The 20,851-nt window shown below is 51.0% G+C and overlaps 1 protein-coding gene across 7 annotated transcripts in view; it reads left to right on the plus strand.

The window, feature by feature from the left end:
* PC (pyruvate carboxylase) overlaps nucleotides 1-20,851 on the plus strand; it is a 109,134-nt gene that overhangs the window by 57,087 nt on the left and 31,196 nt on the right. For 2 of the 7 annotated variants that reach the window (XM_050756582.1, XM_050756580.1), the window contains exon 1: nucleotides 19,954-20,180. The exons of the other annotated variants lie outside the window; for them this stretch is intronic. The gene's annotated coding sequence lies outside the window, so the exon portion shown is untranslated. Of the gene's footprint in view, nucleotides 1-19,953; nucleotides 20,181-20,851 lie in introns of those variants that run through there. 7 annotated transcript variants of the gene reach the window in all.

A 20,851-nucleotide genomic window follows, 5' to 3' on the forward strand; every position in this document is an offset into this window, starting at 1 on the left:
GTGTTTTTAGTAGAGATGGGGTTTTGCCATGTTGGCCAGGCTGATCTTAGACTCCTGACCTCAAGGTGATCTGCCCACCTCAGCCTTCTGGGATTATAGGTGCGAGCCATTATGCCTGGCCATTGAATTGCACTTCACATGTATCATCTATATGGTATGTGAATTGTATCTCAATAAAGCTGTTAAAAACAAAACCCTGGCCCCGGAGGGCAGCGCAGTAGGCTAAAAGACTGTGGTTTGATGAGGAAACTTCCCACTGGGCTGCGACCGCTGGCCCTGGCTCCCTTTGGCCGGGTGGGGGTGCTGTCTGCCACCGAGGGTCCTCAGCCGCTTTTTCAGGATCTCAGAACATGGGAAGGCCCCAGCTCCAGAAGAAAATCTTAGAAAATCTTAATTCTAGTTAAATCTTAATTCCAATTTAATTTGGTTGAGTGAAACATTTTTGGAACTGTACTGTGAGCTAGGCACCAGGCTAGCTGCTCTCATGAAAAAACAGGCGCCCTGGAGCTGGACAGCCTTGATTATTCTTGAGTTTGCTACTTCCTGTGGGTCCTTCCCAGCCTCAGTTTTCTTATCAGGAAAATAAGGGTTGATAATACCCCATGAGATTGTGGTGACAATTTAGTGGGCTGGAAGGAAGATGCCTGGAATATCGTAGGCAGAAAATGAAAGTTTCTTTCCAGCTCTCCTGGAGCAAGTTATCTCTACCAAGTTGACATAAAGGTGAGTTAGTTATGTCTGCCCTCATAGAGCTCAAGGCTGGATGCATGACCCGCACTCACTAACCAGGGCCTGGGGAGAAGCAGGCCAGGAAGAGGGTCCCTGTCTTACTTTGGTCCTGGGTTGGGAACCAGGGAAGGCTTCCTCAGGGAGGGGGCAATGAAGAGGGGCTTTGAAGGAGGATAGCTTTTCGCATGTTGTATTTTATTCGCTTTTTGTTTATTTATTTTTTGGAGACAGGGTCTCTCTCTGTCACTCAGGATGGAGTGCAGTGGCATCTCTGCTTACTGCAACCTCTGCCTCCCGGGTTCAAGCAATTATCCTGCTTCAGCCTCCCGAGTCACTGGGACTACAGGTGCACGCCACCACATCCAGATAATTACTATATTTTTAGTAAAAATGGGGTTTTGCCATGTTGGCCAGGCTGGTGATGAACTCCTGGCCTCAGGTAATCTGCCTGCCTCGGCCTCCCAAAGTGCTAAGTTTATAGGCGTGAGCCACTGCACCCCAACTTAGTCACTTTTTGAATAGATAATCAAGTACATGGTACAAATGCAAAAGGATCAAGGCTGGGTGTGGTGGCTCATGCCTGTAATTCCAGCACTTTGGGATGCCTAGGCAGGTGGATCACCCGAGGTCAGGAGCTCAAGACCAGCCTGGCCAACATGGTGAAACCCCGTCTCTACTAAAAATACAAAAAAAAATCAGCCGGGCATGGTGGTGCACGCCTGTTATCCCAGCTACTCTAGAGGCTGAGGCATGAGAATCACTTGAACCCCGGGGACAGAGGTTGCAGTGAGCCAAGATTGCGCCATTGCACTCCAGCCTGAGCGACAGTGGTGAGGCTCCATCTCAAAAAAAAAAAAAGGATCAGCAGTGAAGGAGAAACCTTTCCCAGAGGCAGCCACTGTTACCAGCTCCTGAAGTGTCATTCTAGAAGTACTCCACATTTATGAGTGTATGTGCATATATATAGGTGGATGCTTCTCATCTAGGCAGATTTTCACAGCCTCCACATCGTGGTCCGTGGGGATTGGGGCCTCCTGCTAAGGTGTGGGTCAGGCTCCAGGTGTTATGTTCATGCTGCTTTCCTGTCTTGCGGTCAGGTTTGGCCATAGGCCCTCTCATCAGTAAGAGAGGCTTCATTTTCCTTTAGTTCCCCTTGAAGGGAGTGGGTGGCGCTGTCCATCTTCCTTGCCCCTCTGCTACTTTGGCATGCCCTCTCACAGGGATTCCCTCTGTCTTTCTTCTTCGTTCCCACTTCCTCTTTCTTGTTTGCTCGCTCCCTTGTTTGGGTGCAGCATGTTGACAGCAGCTTCCTGACAAAGACCTTTGCCTTTTCTCTTTATTTTACTTTCATACATCGTTGATAGTTTAGCTGGATAGAGAATTTCAGGTTGGGGCCAGGCGCGATGGCTCATGCCTGTAAGCCCAGCACTTTGGGAGGCTGAGGCAGGTGGATCACTTGAGGCCAGGAGTTCCAGACCATCTTGGCCAACATGGTGAAGCCCCATCCCTACTGAAAATACAAAAATTAGCTGGGCGTGGTGGTGTGTGTCTGTAATCCCAGCTACTCGGAAGGCTGAGGCAGAAGGATTGCTTGAACCCAGGAGGTGGAGGTTGCAGTGAGCTAAGATTGCGCCACTGCACTCCAGACTGGGTGACAGAGCCAGACTCTGTCTCTGGAAAGAAAAAAAAAAAAAAAAAAGAGAGAGAATTTCAGATTGGAAATAATTTTTCCTTGACAAGTTTGAAGGATTGCTTTGCACTTTTCTAACTTCTGGAACTGCTGAGAAGTCCAAAACCTTTCTGATTTCTGATTCTTTTGTCTTTTTTTTCTTCTTACCCTCCCTTGGGAAAGCTTACAGGATCTGACATTTGACACGGTGGCTTGGTGTCAGCCCGTGTTCATCTGTTTCGTCAGGCTCTCAGCGAGTCCTTCCAGTGTGGAAACTCGTGTCCTGTGCTGGGAGTTTCTTGAAATATTTCTTTTCTTGCTGTTTGTTTTTTACTGTTCTGTCTTTTTGAAACTCCTATTTAGTTTTTGGATCTCTTGGACTGATCCTCTAATTTTTTTCCCTTTCTTGCCTATTTTCCATCTCTTTGTCTCTTTTCTTCAGTTTCTAGAAGATTTCCTTTCATCTTTCAACCCTTCTATTGCTTTGTCTTGTTATACTTTTTAATTTCCAAGAGTTTTTTTGCTCCCCAAATGGTTCTTTAAAAATGCGTGTAGCATCCTGTGTTTTCACTGATGCAATCTTTTCTTATTTCTGTAAGGATGTGAATGCCATGTTTGTTTCTTTAAGTTTTCTTCTCCCTGCATAGTTTCCTCCAAATTGCTTTTCTCTGCTCCTTCTTCTGGTCTCCATATTCTTTGAATGAATATGCCCGGGGACCTTTGGTTACCTGCTCGTAATTATTAGGAGGGGTCTAAAATGCTGCCTGGGAGCTGGAGCAGGTGGGGGTCCAGTTCTGAGTGTACCAGTAGGTAATCTGGGCAGGCCGTTTGTTGGGGAACCTCAGTGTCAACATCTGGGAGCTCAGCTGGGGAAGGGGATAGCATGCAAAGAGTCACTTAACCTGCCACCCCCATTTTTGGCAAGGTCCCCAGGCCCTCAACTGTGCCTTGAATTTCCCAGTCGAGAGACCCCACACTTTCCTCCCCTCCCCCAGAAAGTAAACCTCTGTTCTTCCAGGGCTGGAGAGGGGAGGTCTCTGGCATGAGATGGGGGAGGTAGGGGTCTGACTGCTTTTTTTTTTTTTTTCCCTGAGACAGAGTTGTAACTCTTGTCGCCCAGGCTAGAGTGCAATGGCACGATCTCGGCTCACTGCAACCTCTGCTTCCCGGGTTCAAGTGATTCTTCTGCCTCAGCATCCTGAGTAGCTGGGATTACAGGTGCATGCCACCACACCCGGCTAATTTTTGTATTTTTAGTAAAGACTGCGTTTCACCCTGTTGGCCAGGCTGGTCTCAAACTCCTGACCTCAGGTGATCCACCCATCTCGGCCTCCCAAAGTGTTGGGATTACAGACGTGAGCCACTGCGCCCAGCCCTGACTGCTTTTTGAAAGCTTTCAGCCTGCCCTCTTCATACACGTCAGCTGTCAGCTCGTTCAGCCCATTGTGGGGGTGGGGGGACCTGGAGCTGCAGTTCCCTGGCCTTTGGGGGATTCCTGGTGGATGGTGGGAACCCAGGTGTTCTCAGCCTGCTCCAGACCCAGGCTGTGAGGTCAGCTGACCCGAGCTATGTGCCAGCTTCTGCAATCATGTTGCTGTTGTATTCTCTCCTGTTCTGCCCTTGGGGGTTCATAGCTTAAAAAAAAAAAAAATCTATTTGCTGAAGTCTTAGTGGGATTTCATAAGGGAGTGAGAAAAATTAGATGCATACCTGAGACAGGAGCAGGACTTGCATGGGCAAAATCTGGGACGGGAGGGGTGTTCTCATGGTAGAGGGAGTACTCTGAGGGAGAGGGGCAGGTGCTAGGATTTCTGAGAACAAAGAGGAGGCAGCTGGGCTGCAGCTGGAGGATCCGGGAGGCTGGGGCATGGGGGGATAAGGCTGAACAGGCAGGGTGCACTAATTTTGGGGAAGGTCCCCAAGGAGACTTGAGTTTCCCACCTGCAGACAGTGGGGAGTCAGAGAATTACCCCAGTTTTCAGGAAGAGTGCCGTCGTGCCTGTATTTGGGGATGCTAGCTATCCCTAGTACCTGGTGTGGGTTGGTAGCTAGAGCTGTGGTAATGAGTAGGAGGTTTTTACAATAGTTAAATAGTAAGAAGAGGACATTTCAGGGTCCTCTGATTAGAAATGAAAAGAGGGAAGGATGTGAGGGAACAAAGAGGTAAAACTGGCCAGACGTCTTGACCAGATGGTAGGTGAGGGAGGGGAAGAGCTAAAGATGACCCTAAGCTTAACCCTTAGTGACCAGGGAGAGGGTAGTGAGGAAGGAAGGAGGAGGTGTCTGGTTGGGTTTGGTGTATATGTGCAGTTTGGGAGGGGGAGTGAGGAGGTGGAGGCGGGGGCTAAGTTCTGCTGTAGAATAGGCATTTGCCGTGTCCACCAAAAAGCATGATTTTACACCCCCACGCCTCAACCTCCAAGTGCCTGTGTTGATGGAGAGAGAGAAAGAAGGTGTTGAGAGCAGGAGTAAGGAAATCAGTCCCTTAGAAGACAAAAGAATAATTTTCCAGTTGTTAAATGAGATTCTCAAAAGAAGTTTTATATTGATACCCTCATGGATTAATTCATATTGCAGAATGCCATTGGAACTACCTTAGGACACTGATCGAGTGCCTGTTCGCTGTCTTCCTTAGCTCATCCTCATGTTTCAATCAAATTTAGCACTTGACACCAGGCCCATAAAAAAGAAAAAAGGCTTATTTATTTGGGTTCCGTAGGCAAAAGGGAGAGTGGAGAAGGGACTCCGTCTACTTTGCTCCCCTCACTCCCTGTCTCCGGTCCCTTCTGGGATATGCGTGCCACCTGCTGCTCTGTCAGGGGTGGTTCTTAGGGAAGTGAGGAAAGGGCCTCGATTGTAGTGTTTACCAATTTCTGTGGCATAAATATGCCCACTGTGGCCCGTGTCGGGCTACCAACGTGATGTCACAGCACAGAGCTGGAGTCAGGCAAGCCCGTGGAGGTGAGCCATGCCCTGGGGTCACAGTCTGGGTTCTCGCTGACATGGTGCGGCTGGACAGCAGAACCTCATCTTTCAGGTCGTCTGACTTGTTCTAAGGGTCTGTCAGGGTTGAGTTGTGCTGCCAAGTAGCATCTTAGCAAACAAGGTATCTCCATTGCAGCAGCCCCAGCCCTTCAACCTGGGCTTCTGTTGCCTTCTAATTCTTCCTTCTCTGCCTCCCCTCCACACACCCCCACATCATCATCAGCAGATCCAACATAAATACTAAACACTCACAGTTAATACTAAAAGCTAACTTTTTTTTTTTTTTTTTTTAGATGGAGTCTTGCTCTGTCACCCAGGCTAGAATGCAGTGGTGTCATCTTGGCTCACTGCAACCTCTGCCTCCCGGGTTCAAGCGATTCTCCTGCCTCAGCCTCCTGAGTAGCTGGGATTATGCGAGTGCCCGGCTAATGTTTTTGTATTTTTAGTAGAGACGGGGTTTCACCATCTTAGCCAGGCTAGTCTCAAACTCCTGACCTCATGATCCACCCACCTTGGCCTCCCAAAGTGCTGGGACTACAGGCATGAGCCACTGTGCCCGACCAAAGCCAACATTTATAATAAAGGCTGCTTATGTGTGAGGCACTATTCTAAGAACTTCACATGCATCAACTCATTTTATCTTTGTAATAACCCTATGAGGCAATTATTTTTGTTATCTCTGATTTTATTTTATTTTTGAGATAAGGTCTCGTTCTATTACCCAGGATGGATACAGTGGCGTGATCATAGTTCACTGTAGCCTCGACCTCCTGGACTCAAACGATGCTCCCACCTCAACACCCGAGTAGCTGTTATAGTAGGTGTTACACAGGCATGCACCATCATGCCTGGATAATTTTTAAACTTTTTGTAGAAATGGGGTCTCACTGTGTTATCCAGGCTGTTCTTGAACTCCTGGCATCAAGCAATCCTCCCACCTTGGCCTCCCAAAGTGCTGGGATTACAGACATAAGCCACCATGCCCGGCTGGTTATCTCTGATTTTGCTGAGGAAATTGAAGCCCAAAGGTTAAGCGACTTACCCAGAGTCGGTGGAAGCCTGATGTGAACCCAGGAAGTTTGGGCCCTGGGGCGCAGCCGTTTCCCCTGCCCTGTTACAGCAACGTCTGGGATTCTCTTCATGTTTCTTTTCTCCTAAGGCCCAGTCAGGGCCTCAATGCTGCTGGCTCCTTAGGGTCACCAGATGAAATACAGGATGCCAGTTCAATTGCAATTTCAAATAAGCAACAGATAATTTTGTACTAGAAGTATGCCCCGAATGTTGTATGGGATATACTTAAACTTTTTTGCTGTTTATCTGAAATTCAGATTTTAACTGAGTGCTTTGCGTGTTAATTTGCTAAGTCTGGCAAGTGTGGGGGCTCATGCTTGCAATCCCAGCACTTTGGGAGGCTGAGGCAGGAGGAACACTTGAGCCCATAGTTTGAGACAAGCCTGGACAACATAGTGAGATCCCCATCTCTACAAAAAAATTAAAAAATTAGCTGAGCTACTAGAGAGGCTGAGGTGGGAGGATCACTTGAGCCTGGGAGGTCGAGGCTGCAGTGAGCTCTGATCATGCCACTGCAATCTAGCCTGGGCGACAGAGCAAGACCCTGTCTCCAAAAAAAAAAAAAAGTAAATTTGTTCATCTCTCAGCGCTTGGCCCCATAGCCTTGTCTTACTTGGGAAGAGTCAGGGGGATGGGAGGAGGTTGAAGCAATACCCTTGCTGCTCTTTTTTCCCTGGCCAGGCCCCCTGAGGGCTCAAAATCTCTGATTCATGGTATATTTTAAATAAAAACATCCTTAATATCTAAACCCCAAATGTTTCTAACTTTTGCTTTTTTCCTCTAAAGAAAGAATGTTAGAAGAGCGTTATGTAGGAACATGCCAAAATACAGACTGAAAACTGCTGCGTGTCTCTTCTCCAAGGTTAGCTAATCACAGCAGAAATTCATGAAACCTCTTATAGACTCAGTCTAACATGTTGCCATTCCAGAAGAATCTCTTGATTCAGAAGACTGAATTCTTATACAACTCCCTCAGAGGGAAATGGCACTGCTTTTTCTTATCCGTATCTTTTGCTGATCAGGCTGGTCAGACATTCTTCTTAAATTTCAATCTCTCTCATCCCTGGTGCAGCTTGCACTCATTATTCCCATCCTCAGAGCAGCTGTGGCAAATGAGTACTTTGGATGTCAGTAGGAAGTCTTGTCTATACAGGCTGACCTGCCTGGACTGTTGCTTTGCCCTTTTGGTTGTGCCTTCTGGAATGTGATGTCTGTGCTTGTCAGCCTCGATGAGTTACAGTGAAAAAGCTCTTAGTCATCCCAGGCCCTGGCTGAGTCAGTGCATTGGGTGACACCTGTGGCCAAGCACTGGCTGTTTTACAACTGAGACTGTCCCGGAACTCCTAGTCTCTCTGTTCTGAGAGGAAGTGTTATTCCTCTAGTTCAAGGCCAGTCTTTCACCTGAGCCTCGCAGCCTTGTTCCCGGACTCACCCCACCTTTTATTCTCACCCTTCCTTTTTCAAGTTGTCATTCCCTCTCAACTCCTTCCCCTTCCTCTTCCTATAACTTGCTAAACATCCTCCCAGGTGTCTGCCATGGGTATAATAGAGAATGGATTTGTGCCTAGAATACATAAAGATTTATTCCAGCAGAAAAGTGGGCAAATGATGTGAACAGGCAATTCACAAAAGGAAAAACCTAAAAATATGTCCACAATCATAAGAAAATAGCCAACTTCAGGAATAATCAGGGAACTGAAAAGTAAAATGATACCATTTTATACTTACAAGGTTGACAGAAATCAAAGTCTAACAATATAAGAGTTGGTACAGATGTGGGGAAATAGACATTCTGTTGTATTTCTAGTGGCTGTGTAAATTATTAGGATAACTACCTTGGAGACTTATTTGGCAATATTGATATTAAAAACTTGCCTATTGGCCAGGTGCGGTGGCTCACGCCTATAATCCCAGCACTTTGGGAGGCCGAGGTGGGCAGATCACTTGAGGTTGGAAGTTTGCCAACAGCCTGACCAACATGGTGAAACCCCGTCTCTACTAAAAATACAAAAGTCGCCAGGCGTGGTGGCGCATGCCTGTAATCCCAGCTACTTGGGAGGCTGAGTCTGGAGAATGGCTTGAACCCGGGAGGCGGAGGTTGTGGTGAGCTGAGATCGCACCATTGCACTCCAGCCTGGGCAACAAAACAAAACAAAACAAAACAAAACAAAAAAACAAACTTGCGCAATGGCTCATGCCTATAATCCCAGCACTTTGGAAGGCCGAGGTGGGCAGATCACCTGAAGTCAGGAGGTCAAGACCAGCCTGGCCAACATGGTGAAACCCTGTCTGTACTAAAAATACAAAAAAAAAAAAATAGCCGGGCATGGTGGTCCATGCCTGTAATCCCAGCTACTCAGGAGGCTGAGGCAGGAGAATCACTTGAACCCAGGAGGCGGAGGTTGCAGTGAGCCGAGATTGCGCCACTGTGCTCAAGCTTGGGCGACAGAGCGAGACTCCGAAAACAAAAACAAACAACAAACAAACAAACAAAAAAAAAACCCGTGCCTATTGTCTGATGCAGCAATTCCAATTCTAGGTATATGTCCTAGAGAAATTTTTGCACATTTTCTGTATGGGGTCAAGGTTATTCATTTTTTAACACTTTTAATTGACTGACTGCTTTTAAATATACACAAAAATAGAGCAAATAGTATAATGAACTCCATGTACCTGTCGCCCAACTTCAACAATGATCATTTTGCCAGCCTGTACAATACAGTTCTTAATTGCTAAAAATTGGAAACAACTGCCGGGGGAGGTGACTCATGCCTGTAATCCCAGTACTTTGGGAGACTGAGGCAGGTGGATCACCTGAGGTTGGGAGTGGAGTTCGAGATCAGCCTGACCAACATGGAGAAACCCCATCTCTACAAAAATACAAAATTAGCTGGGTGGGATGGTGCACGCCTGTAATCCCAGCTACTCGGGAGGCTGAGGCAGGAGAATCACTTGAGCCCAGGAGGCAGAGGTTGCAGTGAGCCGAGATCGCGCCATTGCACTCCAGCCTGGGCAACAAGAGCGAAACTCCATCTCAAGAAAAAAAAAACAAAACAAACAAAAAAATGGAAACAATCTATTTGTCGCTGCCTTAGTCTGGGCTGCTGTAACACAATACCATAGGTTCGTTAAACAGCAGAAATGCATTTATCACAGTTCCAAAGATCGGCAAGTGCAATATCAAGTGTCAGCAGATTCGGTGTCTGGTGAGAGCCCACTGCCTGGTTCATAGATCCCTGTGTTCTCATGGGCGAAGGGGAAACAGAGTTGTCTGATCTCTTCTGTGAGGGTTCTAATCCCATACAGGAAGGCTCTGCGCCCAGCCCCTAATCTTCTCCCTGAGGCCCCACCTTCTGACACTGCCACATTGGTTAGGGTTTCAACATAGGAGTTTCGTGGGGACACAACCATTCAGGCAGTAGCAGTCCCTCATTCGGCATGGACAAATTACGATATGTCTAATACAACATTGTGTAGTCATGCGTGAGGTAGGTCTATTGTATCAACTTGGAGAGATTTCAAATATATATTGGGTAAAAAAAGCAAGTTAAAATGATTGTATCATTTATGAAAGAAATTAAAACATATGGTTATGGGCCCACAAATACGCAGGTGAAATTAACAAAGGGGAAGCAGTAAGTCTGCATTGTGGGCCCCCTGGGAGAAAAGGAGAAAAGGACCCGGAATGGGATTAGGAAGAACCACAAAGGAACTGTAGCTGTTTGCAGAGTGTGGTTTTCTGTTTTGTTAACTTTTATTTTTATCAAAATAATACATGTGAGGCTGGGCACGATAGCTCATGCCTGTAATCCTAGCACTTTGGGAGGCCAAGGTAGGCAGATCACTTGAGGTCAGGAGTTGGAGACCAACCTCGCCAACATAGTGAAACCCCCATCTCTACTAAAAATACAAAAATACTAGCCGAACGCGGTGGCAGGTACCTGTAATCCCAGCTACTTGGGAGGCTGAGGCGGGAGATTTGCTTGAACCTGGGAGGCGGAGATTGCAGTGAGCCGAGATCACGCTACTGCACTCCAGCCTGGGTGACAGAGTGAGACTCTCTCAAAAAAAAAAAAAATAAAATAAATAATAATAATAATAATAATACATGTGGACACTTCTGAAAGTCAGATTGTGCCCTGAGGCTCATTTGCTCCTGCCACCCCGTCCCACTGCCCTCCCCATGAGTGCCTCCCAGAGGCTGCCCTGTGACTCCTGTTCCCAACGTCATCACTCTGTTTAGTGGTCTCCTTTGATGAAAGGTTGAGCTCACTTTTACTGCCCTCCCCACCTCAAACCCTGCCCCACACATGTACCCGCTTTCCCTCCCTTCACCCTGCATGGTTATATAGAACCACTTTTAAGTACATTTTCAGATTTTGCATTTTTGTTTTGTTTTGTTTTTCGAGACGGAGTCTCACTCTGTCGCCCAGGCTGGAATGCGGTGTCGCGATCTTGGCTCACAGCAACCTCCGCCTCCTGGGTTCAAGCGATTCTCCTGCCTCAGCGTCCTGAGTAGCTGGGATTACAGGCATGCACCCCCACGCCCAGCTAATTTTTGTATTTTTAGTAGAGACGGGTTTCACCATGTTGTGGTCAGGCTGGTCTCGAACTCCTGACCTCAGGTGATATGCCCACCTCGGCCTCCCAGACTGCTGGGATTACAGACGTGAGCCACCATGCCCGGCCAAGATTTTACATTGTTAGCATTAAGTTAATATTCACATCTGAAAATACAGAGTGTCTACTATGGTAACATTAACTTTTCATTTTCCTGGAGTTGATGTTCATCCCTAGACAAGTTGTACATTGCCATCTCCTCTTCATTCTTTCAGAGACACCGGGTAATCTGCCTTTTTGTTTGTTTATTTAAGGCCACATCCCCAGGAGCTGCTGCCCAGGTGCCTGGGGGGTCTCCAGGCCTGCAGACAGCAAGCGACCTGGGCCTCCCTCCCCGTCACCTTGGGAGTTCCGTTTGCCTCCTCTGTGCTGGCTGCCCAGGTGCCTGGATCCCTTGCGTTCCTTCTTCTTGGTTTATTTACTCCTTTGTTTTGTTAGTGCCCATCCCTGAGCTTCTTAGGCAAACTGGCACGTAGGTGGCACAGCTCCCAAGGCCTGGCATGTCTCAAAAGAGTGGTATTTCACCCCCACTGGATTAGTAGTCTAACTGGATAGAGGACTGCAACTTGGGAAGCGTTTTCCCTCCAAAATTGGAGGACGTTACTCCAGAAGCTTCTGGCTCCATGCCACTGCTGAAGACAGTTGTGTGTGACCCTTGGTCTTCAGAAGTGTGGTAGGCTGGAGATGGCCCCCAGAGGTACCCAGGTCCTAATCCTAGTTGTTACCTTAGAAGGACAAAGGGCTTTTGCAGATGTGATGAAGGATTCTGACCTGGGGAGGTGACCCCGGATCACCCAGGTGGGCCCTGAATGCCATCACAAGTGTCCTTAGAGGACAGAGACCTATGCTGAGGAGAAGGTGATATGGAGATAGAGCCAGAGAGGGGAGTGATGTGGCCACAAGCAAAGGAGCCCCGCAGCCACAGAGGCCGGAAAAGGCTCGGGAGGGATTCCTCCGAGGCCCTCGGAGGGATGCAGCCCTGCCCCCACTTGGGTTTAGCTCGTGAAACTGATGGTGGATTTCTGGCCTCCCAAACTGAAAGAGAATATGTTTCTGTTGTCTTAAGCCACCAGGTTTGTGGTAATTCGTTACCGTAGCCACAGGGAACTAATACAAGAAGGTTGTGAGACCCCTCTGACCTTTTTTTCGGGCCGGGACTTCTGGCATCACTCCAGGCGCTCCGAGACCTCCACGTGGATGCGCATCCTTCAGTCCCAGGAGACTTTCCAGCAGGATCCCCCGCCCCTGGCTCTCTCATCTCCCCTTCCGTAGTCCCAGGCAGCTGGATGCTGGACTCGCTGGACTGAGTCTCTTATTTTCTTATCTTTTCTCCTATTTTCCATATGTTAGTCTTTCTGGGTAATGTCCCAAACTGTCTTCTAATTCTTCTATTTATTATGTTTAAAAATTTTGCAACTCTATTTTTAATTCCTAGAGCTCTTTCTTGTTGCCTTTTCAAAATAGCTGCCGCCTCTTACTTAATGGATGCAATGGCTTTTCTTGTTTCTCTGAGGAGATTAATTATAGTTTTTCTGAGTATCTATTCTCTATATTACTTTTCTCCTCAGCGTTCCTGTTTTTAAAAAAATCCGGATTTGTTTTGGTGAATTTTTTGGTCATTTCCTCAAATATCTGGTGGTGGTTCACTGACCGTTCACATTGAAAAATGAGACACCAACACCCATTGGCAAGTCTGGGTTGGGGTGGAGCTTGGTGGCTCCTGATCCTCTCGCTGGGAGATGAGACCGGGCTCCCTGGGGAGCCCACTGCATGCCAGTAGCTGCAGGACTTCTGGTTTCCTGGAAAGGAAGCTTCCAGTTCGCTGCCTGGAAAAGAGCCCAGTAAGCACTCTGTGGAGCCGAGAGGACCTGCCACTCATTCCCCGAGAGCCATGTGACATTGCCACCTGGGCCAGCCCTGATGGCTGTGGCTGGAGCTTTGCATCTTGGGAAAGGCGCTGTGGCACAGTGGTCAAAGGCGGGACCCTAGGTTCTGAAGCCAGGGGTGTGCACTGTGGCACCAGCACATCTTAGCAGCGTGCCTTCCTGCCTTCGTCTCGGGAGCGGGCTGGGATGACTCCCAGGTTTCTGCAGCTCAGAACTCTTTACACAGGAGACTCACCGTCTAGCTGTCTGTCCTTTCCAGCCGGATACGCTTCAGGTTCAAAGCTGAGTCACTGTTTCTACCCACACTGGCTTCACATTCTTTAATTCAGTGTTGCCATCGTTCACCTTAAAACCCAGGGTCACCCTTCCTTGCTGCCTCTCTGCCTCCTGTCTAATGGGTGCTGTTGATGCCACCTCCTAAGTATTTCCTGTCACAGTCCCCTCTTCCTACTCCCACCACCCTGGTTCAGGTCCTCATTGTCTCTTGCCCACATCAGAACGTCTTCCTAGCGTCTAGTAGAACGTCTTCTACTTCTCGTCTTCTCAAATCCAGCTTCCCCAGAGCTGCCAGAGTGGTCCCCTCAGTTGCAAATCCGTCTCCCTGCTGCCTGGTATTTCCATAGCATCCCAACATTGAGGACACCGCCCAAGCTGCTGGTGGGGCTCACTAGCTCTGGACTGAGTCTCGGGCGCCGCCCTTGGGCTCCTCTCCCTGCATGCACTCCCTGCCTCAGCGGGACACACCAGGCTGTTTGCTTCCTGCCTTATCTGCCTTTGCTCCAGCCGCCCCAGCACCTGGACCTCCTCCCCTCCTCCGCCTGCCGCCCTCCCTCCCCTCTTTTCCCTCTGGAGTCTTTCCTTCAGGCTGTCCTGCTAACTGCCCGGCTCTCCACACAGGCATGGTTCGCCTTATCACCTTTCACTTCTCATCTCTGCTGCCTCTCAGTCAGCCTGCCCCAGCCAGCTGATCACAGTCCCAAATAGCGACATGCTCTGAAAACCAGTGCCGTGGCCTGCATCAGGATGAGTGGATGAGAGAAGGGGGTATTTTTTACCATCATTGCACTTCTCCAGCCCCTGGCATTAGGGTATTAGATTCCTACAGCTGCCATCACAGAGTGCCAAAAGCTGGGTGAAAACAACGGAGACTTGTTGTCTCATATCTGGAGGCCAAGAGCCCCAAATCAAGGTGTGAGCAGGGCTGTGCTCTCTCGGATGGCAGGGTCCTGCCTGGCCACTGCCAGCTTCTGGTGTTTGTCGGCAGTCCTTGGCCTTCCCTGGCTTGTAGATGCCTCACTCCAGTCACGTGGCCATCATCTCCTGTGTCTTCACATTTTCCTTCTGTGTGTGTCTGTGTCCAAATTTCCCCCTTTTTATAAGGACACCAAGCATATTGGATTAAGGCCACCCTAATGACTTTATTTTCACTTGATTACCCTGGTAAAGAACCCTATTTCCAAATAAGGTCACGTCACTTTTTTTTTTTTTTTTAGACAGAGACTCACTGTTGCCCAGGCTGGAATGCAATGGCGCTATTTTGGCTCACTGCAATCTCTGCCTCCCGGGTTCAAGCAATTCTCCTGCCTCAGCTTCCCAAGTAGCTGGGATTATAGGCACCCACCACTACACCTGGTTAATTTTTTGTAATTTTTGGTAGAGATGGGTTTCACCATGTTGGCCAGGCTAGTCTTGAACTCCTGACCTCAGGTGATCAGCCCACCTCGGCCTCCCAAAGTGCTGGGATTACAGGCGTGAGCCACTGCGCCCGGTCCAAATAAGGTCACATTCTGACCTAGGTGCTAAGCGTTAGGACTTCAATGTATCTTTTTTGGTGGGGGACACAATTCGACCTCTAAGGCCAGGTGACACCCGCTTGTCCTGAGCTTGACAGGTCCCGAAGTCCCCGAGGCCTCCAGGAGGCCCTCTCTAATCTGGCCAGCATTCGTGTCCTGTCATCTTGGAACGAGGGGGATTGAGTGGGGAGCAGATCCTGTGTAGCTCTCCAGCGGGGTGAGGTGGCCTGAAGAGGGTCAGGAAACGTCCTGGGCCACCTGCAAGTGTCTGCTGGGTCCTGGCATCTTCCTCCCTGTAAAGATTGTCCAGTCCTGTTTAGAATTGAGTCTTTGGTGCCCCTAGCCTCTGTCACCCCTCTCAGCCCTGAAACTCAGCTTCCCTGGTTCCCATTCCCAGGCTGCGTCTTGAGTGCTTTTGGGCTGCAGTGACAAAATACCACAGGCTGGGTGGCTTTTAAACAACAGACATTCATTTATCACAGTTATGGAAGCTGGAAGTCCATGATCAAGGTTTCCTCATATAGCTGTGGGGGGCACAGACGTGCTCTGCAGCGGTCTGGGAGGTGCTTTTTGCTGACCTTGTCCTTCGGACCTTCTCTCTGTCCTGTCAACAGCACTCTGGGCTCTAATCGATATGTATGGACACTTGTGTGTCCCACTAGCATGTGTGTACTGTTCCCAGGAGGGGCCAAGCCTTACTAATCTTTGTCTAAATGCTCCGTAATATTTCTAGGTAAATATTTTTTAAAACTAATTAATTATTTTTTGAGACAGGGTCTTGCTCTGTTGCACAGGCTGGAGTGCACTGGCACCATCATGGCTCACTGCATCCTCAACTTTCTGGGTTCTTTTGTATTTTTTTTAGTAGAGACGGAGTTTCACCGGGTTAGCCAGGATGGTCTTGATCTCCTGACCTCGTGATCCGCCCGTCTCAGCCTCCCAAAGTGCTGGGATTACAAGCGTGAGCCACGTGCCAGGCCACACCCAGCTAATTTAAAAAAAAATTTTTTTTTTAAATAGTTTGCAGAGACAGGATCTCAATATATTGCCCAAGCTGGTCTTCAACTCCTGGACTCAAGTGATACCCCCGCCTTGGCCTCTCAGAATGCTGAGATTATAGGCATGAGCCACCACGCCTCATGGTGAATCTTAGCAGCCTCATGCCACACTGCAACCTCATCGTAACCTGAAGTATTTGTTCACTGACCCATTCCCGCAAACTTTTATTTAATTCTGGTCTTAGGCACTGTGCAGAGTGCTAGGGAGATGTGGGGACAAAAGAGACCAGGGATCCTGTGCCCAGGGCCCTCACAGTGTCTATTGAGGGAGACAAGATGGGTCAACAAATCTTTGTAACATTAAATGCTCTTTGCTGAGGACACAGACGTCATGGAGACCTCATGGAGAGCCCCCCTGAGCAGGACAATGGGTGGGGCACGGACAAGGACCGAGCTGAGGGAGGTGGCTGCCCGGGGAATATGGGGAAGGCATTCCTGAGGCTACTCGTACAGGATGTGGAGGAATGGGGACAAGTGACCTTCCCATGTGAGCTCTGCCCACGCCCCGTGCTGCGGGGTCGGCGGGAAGCTGGCTCCTCGTGCGCCAGGGGGCAGTGTTGGCCCTGAAATTCTCACTGCTTTCCAATGAGGCTGGAATGGAGCAGCCACCTCACCGCAGGCCCTCGGCAGGCCCTCGGGACCCCCTCACTCTGCTTTCTCTGAGGCCCCCTTTGTCCCCCAGTCCACAAGTCCCGAGACCATGGCGCCAGTCGCCTCGGTGCCACCCTTTCCCCCTCAGCTGCTCCTTTGAATAGAGGGTTGCCAGGGCGATGAGGAGCCCTGCTGGCGCTGTTCACAGCTGTTCATCGCGGCAGTGCCACTCGGAGCAGCCGGTGCTCCTGGGGGCCCAGAGCCCGGCCAGCTGAGCCTCAGCGAGTGCCCGTGCTGTGTCTGTTTCTGTCTTTGGTATTGTGTGTCTCCTGTCTTCTGTCACATGCGTTGTTTCCAGCGTCCTCCCGCCCCCCTGCCCAGAAATCTCAGCCTTAGTCTGTCCTCTCTTGGGTGCTTTGATATCGGCTGTGGCAGCCCTGAGAGCCAGGTGGAGTTGTCCTTTCATCTGTCCCTCTTGGCTGCCAGCCCTGGGCCCCATCGGACACATTTAGAGCAGAGCCGCCTGGGGAGAGCGGCCCCATCCGTCAGAGCTGCCACCGCCGCAGCCCCGAGTGCTCTGCCAAGAGCTCGTTCTTTCTGGTTCTGACCTGCTTTCGCTGGCAGCTGCAGAGCCCGGCTGGGGGTGGGGGCACAGCCTGGTGCGGGTGCTGGTGCTGGGGGCAGCTGGGCCCATAGGAAGTAGATGTGTAGAGCTTTGTTGGTTCGGAGGTTCCTGGGGCCTCTTTCTGAACCACACTCCTTTCTTCTCTCCCCTCCGCTGCTCTCCGGCACACCTCTGAGGATTTGCTGAGGGACCCAGGCGCTCTGTTGGGCTTTCAGAACCAACTTGCCGGCCACCCGCCCCTGAAGCAGGGCCTGGCCTTTCCCTTCCTCTGCGGCCTCTCGCCTACTGCTGCCCTCTGAGGCTGCGGGAGACGCTGTGAGGACAGGAATATGTAGGATGAAGCGATGCGGGGCCTCAGCTGCAGCAGCTGTTAGGTGGTGCCCTGCCCTGGTCCCCAGCAAGGCTGCTCAGCACTGGGGCCACGTTGTCTGGAGCAAAACTTGGGCGATGACAGCCTGACAGCAGGATTCTGTGCTCCTTCTGGTTGCAAGAGGCATCCTGGGAGATGTAGTTCAGGTCTGAAGTAGTGGGATTTCAGGGACATTTTGATGATTTATTAGACAAATTGAAACTGCTTTGGCTTATCTGGGACATGTGACTGCCGGCATTGTTCGTCAGCTCTCGGTGGGAAACTCTGAGTGCCACTGGTGGCCCCGCTGAAGGCCAGGCCAGTGACAGACAGTTTTATCAGAAGTGGGGTTTTTGGTTTTGGTATTTTGGTTTCCAAGTGCCTGTCACACTGTATTCTTGATGAACGCTGTGGCTTACTCCTTTAGTTGGGTGAAGAGTCCGTAAGCCCACTCTGTGGTCCGAGCTCCTGCTCTGGAGGGGGGCATACGAAGCAGGCTCCAGGCCGGCTCTGCTGGTGGCCTGGGTGTGTCACTTAATCCCACTGCACCTGGTTCCTTACCTGTACAGGGAGGTGATCAGGGGCTGTGAGGGTTACTGAGTGAGTCTGCGTGAAGAGCCACAGTGGCTCATGCCTGGCAAGGAGCAAGGCTCTGCTGGGGTCACTGCCCACCACTGTGCCCCCCTCCGCTGGCACCGGCCGGGCACGCAGGTAGAGCTCGGTGTGTACGTGTTGTGTGCTGTGGAAGCGGCAGCTCTTATCAGGAGCGGGGCAGGTGACAGCCAGGCCCTTGCCCTGCCTCAGCCTGCAGGTTGTCGTAGGTGCCTTCCTGACCCCCTTCTGGAAGAGGAATGCTGAGTTATTGATCTGAAGCTGAAGCTGGGAGGGAAATGGAAGCTGTGGAGTCACCCGAGAGGCAGCAGGGGAGGAAGCAGGTGCCCCACACACTACTGGCTTCACTGTGGCTCATTCTTGCTTGCAAGGAGTTATTTACACGTCCCAAGTGACAGTCAAAGCTGTCTTCTTTCCTGGTCTCTTATGCACAACCCGAGGCCAAGAAAAGGGATCTGTCAGCTGGCATTTGCAGAAAATAGCAAATGGGTCCCTGGGCTGTCAGCTCTCGGGAGAGGAAAGCAGGGTGAAGGATCTTTGGGTGATGGTGGTTGGTTTGCTCTCACTCACTCACTACTGTTTCCCCGTTTCTGAGGTCAGAAAGGGAGAGCTTTGCTTGTGTGTATCACCAGCAGCAAGCAAGACAGTGGCATCCCCTGAGGCGTGTAACTGTAACCTGAGCTGGTTGCTGGCCCTGGCAGCATCCCAGAATGCCCCTCACACCTGGGGCTCTAGCAGCCTCCCTTGAAGAGTTGCGGCTCAGCTCTAGGGAGCAGGAAATGGCTCTGTGGGTTCTGTTAGTAAAGCCCTCTGCATTTCCAGGGAAGCTTCTCCGCCAAACTTGACAACCTTGAGGACTTCTTGATTGCCATCCACCAACCAAATACCCAAAAGCAGGGCACAGCATGGGACCGCAGAGGGAGCCTGGCTCCAGCCGTTGCTGCTCCCTGCTCCCTGTGCCTGGCCATCACCTATTCTGTGCCCTGCTGTGAAGATGGCAGGAAGTGCCTGGAATAGTGCCAGCCAGAAGGGCTGCAGGCTGGTGAGGTGAGAGGTTGGCATACTCCAGAGTGTCTGGGCTTGGTTTCGTACAGCCTGAGGACCGGGAGTGTCATTAATGGCAGAGGCAAGGCTTCTGGGGGCTCTCAGGAAGGTCGTCTCCCACCCTCTGCTGCCACTTCCTTGAGTCTCCATAGGTATCTCCAACTGCAGGGGTTCCTTCCTCTATACCCCAAGTGCTGTGCAGAGGCCCCTGCTCCCTTCAGCTTTGGGGAATGGTCTGGTATTGGGGAGCAGGGGGAGTCTGCCCACCCAACTCCTCCCTTTGAACCATCCCAGACCCCTCAAACTCAGCACACCCAGAGTCAGCTTATTCCACCACAATCTTGAAGACCCTGCTTCCCGGAGAGAGGACAGTGTGAGGTGGCCATGCCCATCTTACAGTGCAGTTTCTCCCAGCCATTGCTGATTCTGGAAAGGCCTGGGTTTCAGAGCTGGGAAGGCAGTGCCATTTGGAAAAACTGAGTTAACCAAGTTCTAGGAAGGGTGCAGGCACCCTGGGAATGCAGTGGTGGTTCAGTTCATCAACAGACATCCGTGTCTGTGGGGCCCCATCCGTACCTGGCATTGTGTGAGGGTCAGGGAGAGACAGGTTGGTGGCAGGGGTCTTGTGTGACCACAGCGGTGAGCTCAGCTCCAGGGCCATGCACAGGTTCTGAGGAGCAGAGCAGCCCTCACCCTCCGTCATTCACAAGCAGCTCCTGACAGCCTTTCCCGGCCCCACGCTGCCTGCTGGCCACCATTTCCATGTCTGTCGCCTCACTCGGCAGCACATCCCAAGTCCACCACAGAAACCTGCCCTCCCCTCTCCGGCTGCCTCCTGCCTCAGACCTCCTCCCTCATCATCTTGCCGGGTCTCTGGGGGGCCGAGGGAGCAGGCTGTGGGCTGTGGATCAGCTCCTCTCTGCATGACCCGACCTCTCGCCTCCCTGCAGCCGGTGGCCCATGCCAGCCTCTAGACCTCAGGTTCACTGCCGCTAGGCTCACTGGTGCCCCTTCCCCTGATAGCAGCCCAGGCCTCAAGCAGCCTCATGTTGAGAAACTTTGTATTCTGGGCCAGTGGCCTCAGGCAGAAGAGCAGCTGGCCGTAGCTCCTCAGACACCCTCCTCTGCGCACTGAAGGCCGGTGCAGGGTGAGTGCTCTGGGACAGGTGCCCCCATCTCTGCAATACCTGACACTCCTAACTACTTTTGTCTGGGGTGGGTCTTCCTTTGCAGAGGAATGTTGGGGGCAGGTTTCTGCACTGGCAAAAGCATGCGGTGTCCTCGGGCCTGTGTGTTTGCTCCGAGTGTGTGTGGGCATCGCACCCGCTGGCTCCCCTATTCAGTGAACTCTGCTAAGCATTGGGTGTGTGGTCAGCCTGGCTTGGTGGGTGGGCTCCCCGTGCTGCCTTCAGACCAGGACGGCCTGGCACAGGTGCCTGTGGGGAGGTCAGCATGGAGCTGCGTCGTGGTGCGAGTGGGAGGGCGCGAGTGTGTGGGCCTTCCAGCTGTGTGGGGCCGGGCGCTTCCTCCCTGGCCCTCCGTTCATCTGGGAGGGGAGGGAGTTGGGAAGATAGTGACAGCAGCTGAAGTTTATCACCCAGGCATGGCGCTTCGTTCGGCTGCACTGTCTCAGTCGACACCCAGGATGACCTGCTTAGGGTGGGGCGGCTGAACCCCGTTTTACGGATACGAAAGCTGCGGCCTCAGAGGTGCCCAGACCATGGAGTGGGGGAGCCCCCAGCCAGTGGACTGCGGGCCTGCCCTGGGCTGTGCCCCACAGGAGGCTGCTCTCTGCTCCACTTTTCCCTGCTCTGACTTC

This window comes from Macaca thibetana, chromosome 14, assembly GCF_024542745.1.
Source record: "Macaca thibetana thibetana isolate TM-01 chromosome 14, ASM2454274v1, whole genome shotgun sequence".
In the NCBI taxonomy this organism is placed as follows: domain Eukaryota; kingdom Metazoa; phylum Chordata; class Mammalia; order Primates; family Cercopithecidae; genus Macaca; species Macaca thibetana.